The sequence below is a fragment of the Aptenodytes forsteri genome, unplaced genomic scaffold (assembly GCF_000699145.1).
Source record: "Aptenodytes forsteri isolate BGI_AS27 unplaced genomic scaffold, ASM69914v1 Scaffold47, whole genome shotgun sequence".
In the NCBI taxonomy this organism is placed as follows: Eukaryota; Metazoa; Chordata; class Aves; order Sphenisciformes; family Spheniscidae; genus Aptenodytes; species Aptenodytes forsteri.
In genome coordinates this window covers 321,359-325,326 of record NW_008794731.1, presented here as the reverse complement: position 1 = coordinate 325,326, position 3,968 = coordinate 321,359, and positions in this window count along the sequence as shown.

Below are 3,968 nucleotides of genomic sequence, written 5' to 3'. Positions count from 1 at the left end.
CAGCTAGGCAGGTTCAGCGTGCGGCTCCCCATGCCCCCGATGCAAAGGGGTGCCATGCCTCTTTGCGGAGAGCAGCAGCGATGGGGAGCCCTGACCTGGCCGGCCGGGGCAGCAGGGAGCACCAGGGCTCGGGGAGGTTGGCTGAGGTCAGGGCGACCGTGGGCTCCGGTCCCCGCCGGGTCCTCCAGCAGCGGCACAGCCAAAGGGTTGAGCGGGGGGACCTGGCTCAGTGGTGTCCGGGACGTGGCTCTCCCCCTGTAGGGACATGACATCTGACCGTCGCCCAACACGAGCCCATCACGTGGGCAGTGTCGCGGGATGCCGTGACTTGGCGCCGTGTCCCCCCGGCCAAGGGATGGAGAGGGCCAGGCGTGGCCGCCGGAGCTGCTCCGCGTGTGGATCGCGGTGCGTCTCTGGGCACGGAGAGGTTCCCCCGGAAATCTCCCTCTCCCCGCCGCTTCCATGAGGCTGCTCTGGCGCGGATCCATGGCCTTATTTAAGAAACTAAACAAAAAGTGTTAAGTGAGTGGGAGGGATTTCCCTGCTGCGAGGGGAGTTCATTCCCCTCTGGATGCGTCTCCACCATCCCCGTCGATAGAGACGCTCGTCCTGTGTCACGCTGGATGAGCCCGTGGCGTTTGCTGGCCTGGTGGATGTCGTTTTCTTTGGGAAAACGGGTCGCCCCAGTGGGCACATATTTCAGAATATCTCCCAAGGGAGAGCGCCACATCAGATTTCCCTACAAGGATTTTAGCTCCTCCGCGTCAGCCCTTCCCCACAAATGACTCAAGCCGCTAATCAAAATACAGTCGTGTTCTTCAGCAATTAAACAAACTCCACCTCATAAGATTATAGTGAAGAAGCAGGAATTTAGTGACATGAATATATCTCAATCAGGGTGTGGGTGCCCATTTTGATATTGTTATTAAAAAAAAGAAGGAACCGAAGGCAGATAATCAGATAATGCAACTCAAACCCAGAGAGGGTAAAAGGGAGAAAAATACCTTGGAAGAGTAATTAATGCTGAGTCTGCCCCGGGGTGCGGGAGCAGCACGTCTCTGCCACCTCCCGAAGTGCATCCTCTCCTGTCTTTGCTTGTCTTTGGTTGTAATCTCACTTTTAGGCTGGACTTGGGCTGCAGCATCTTGAGTTTCCACTGGGCTCGTGCAAAGGGGGCTGGTGAGCTCAGTGCTCAGGGCTCTTCCCTGTGAGCAACAGGTCTGGAGTGGCAAAGCAGCCGCCGTGTCGCTCCTCGACCTCTGCGGAGCATGGGCTCCAGCTGCTGTGGCTTCTCCTTTTTTTTTTTCCAAATTTTTATCCTCTGGATAAAAGTATTTTGGAAAGTCAGCTCAAGAGGAGGTAAGAGCCACTCTCGGTGCTGGCGCTGCTCCTGAGCCATCCTGTGGGATGCCCTGCCTTTCCCTTCCAGCTCCTCCTGCTCCTCGGGCTGGTTTCTTGCACCAACCCCCCGGCCATGCCTGAGCACCCCAAAAGCAGAGCAGCCGCGGCAGAGCGAGGCCGGTAGGCATCGCCGCCTTCGTGCCACGGCACCACGCGCTCTCAGGGTTTGGCACTTGGGGCTCTCGCCTGGAATAACAGCGGCTTCCGGGTGAGCCAGTGCCCACGGCCTTCGCCGAGACTTCCTATTACTCAGTTCCTTATTGGTCTCTGCACATCTCTCTATGCATTTCCATTACAAAAGCTCTTCAGAGGGGGGGGTGGATCTAAAGCCAGTTGTTTCTATACGTTATTTCATAGCTACCTCTTAATTTGGGGGGAAGAAAAGATACTGGACGTTATCACCGGTTATTTTCATCCTCCAAGGTGTTATAACATGTTTTTTGCCTGTGGGGAGGACAGGATGGGGGAAGAGTGTCTGACATCTTCTGTGGTGTAAGAGGGGAAGAAACCGAACTCGCCGGCTCGCGGGGACTCCAGCAGCCCCGTCGCAGACCGGGAAGCTGCTCTGCGGTGGCCATCGCCGCCCCCTGCTCCAGCCAGCTCAGGGAACAGGCATACAGCGCCGCAAGCGTCTCCCTTTTCGTACCGTCCTGCACCCAGCGCCACACGAGCCTCTTCCAGCTCATTTCCATCAGTACTGGGCTCAGCCAGCCCATTTCTTTCCCCAGCTGCTTCGCCAGGGGTTGCCCCATGCAGCCCAGGGAGGGTGACCTGCAGAAAGTCCCGCATCCTTACTGCCGCAGCCGTGCAACGGTAGCATTGAGCCATGGCACTGTTTGCGGCAAATAACTCCACCGGCCAGCTCTCCCACCGCGCCCGCGAGTTTCAGGACACCTGTAACTTTTCGCAGGGATGGAACATCTTAAATCCAGCTGTGCATGCTGTGCAGGAGCCACCAGCCCGCTGCCTCACCGGGGCCAAGCTGGGGCTGTGCCGATCCACGAGCCGTGGGGTGAGTCCCCTGCGCAGCCCCCTGGCCTGTCCGGGTGGTGTGTGGGACCTGGGGACATGGGAACCGGTGGCTTTGGGGTAAAACTATAGTGAAGTCAAAATCCTGGCTCTTGCTGGATCCGGAGCACTGTGTAAAGCAAGGCAGCAACCCCTGAGTTTTGACTGACCCTTCGCCCTTCTGCGAAAGCGCTCTCTGGGAGCATGGCAAATTATTTTATTTCTGTTATTTTTGGCTGGAAATCCGCTGGGTTCCTTCTTCGGGGAGGACCGGTGACTGAGACCTCCCGCCTGTGACTTCCCCCCTCCCCAGCCACTGGGGTGGGCACGGAGGGTGATGCCCCAGGCCACCCCATCGGCTCCTCCGGGTCGGTGGGACCTCGGCCATCCTGGATCAGTTTACCAGGAGAGGCGGGGAGCACTCTGCCACTCGCCCGTCCTGCAAAACCTCCTGCCTTTGGCCATTTTGTGGAAGCAGAGATTTAACCGGGGGGAGGGTGGAGCAGCAACAGCAATGAAAACAACAACAAAGTCCTTTGGGGTTCAGCTTTAACATTCATCTTAGACATAGAAAAAAGGGGGTTTCCTGACAGCAGAAAAATGTATGGTAGAATTTTATAACAAGCCGCCCTTCCAGTTCTCTAACAACTTGGAAACAGCCTCAGTTGACCTTTTGAGGGCTCTTTGCTCAGGCTGTGAAGATCCTCTGGGTTTGGGGGCCCAGCTTTGCCACTCTCCAGACTTGCTTGTCGGCAGCTGCCCGCTCTGGAGACAGAAACTCTGCGGAGGCTCCAGGGCAGCAACAGGACGGGCACAGTGGGAGCGGAGCCCCCGACGTCCCCGCGTGTGGCCGTGGCTCTGGGTGCATGGGGACGGGTTGTGGATGTGCTGGCAGCCCGCTCCCGGAGACGGATTTACTGCCGGCTCGGTATAGAGCGGGTCAGGGAGCCAGCAAAGGGGTTTGGGGTTAAGGGTTTAGGTTCTCCCGTTGCTCCCCCTCCTACAGGCATGAACCCAACCGGGGCTTAAGTAATTTCCTCTGACAAATGCCCAAGCAGCATTTCAGTGCAAAGGGCAGGAGAAGAGCAAACAGGTACATATTGGCATTAGCGGGCAGGAACCCCGGGAAAAGGAAGGGAAAGCTTCAAGCTAGCCTTGAAAAACAAGAAAAAACAAGGGAAGATGCCGCCTGCGAGTCCGGGGCGGGTTTCACCACGAGGAGAGAGCTCGCAAAGGGGATTTGGGGCTGGGGAAATGTATTGCCATGACAGCAGTGGCAGGCGAGCTCCTGTGTCCTCCGATGGTATAGCCAAGCCCTGCAGCATCCCCAGGGGCTTGGCGAAGGGCATCGCCGTGGCCTGTCACATCGGGGTTCTTGCCGAGATCCCCAGCGAGGGCCGCTACCGCAATCTGAGCCCAGAATGCCTGCGATGGGCATCCACCCGTGGCCGGGCTCCTGCTGCCCCGGCTGTCTCCCGCAGGCCTGTCTGGCAGCAGCGTGCCTGGCCGGAGCGGAATGCAGTGGCTGCGGCGGGGGGGGGCCGCCCCCGGCCCCGGGG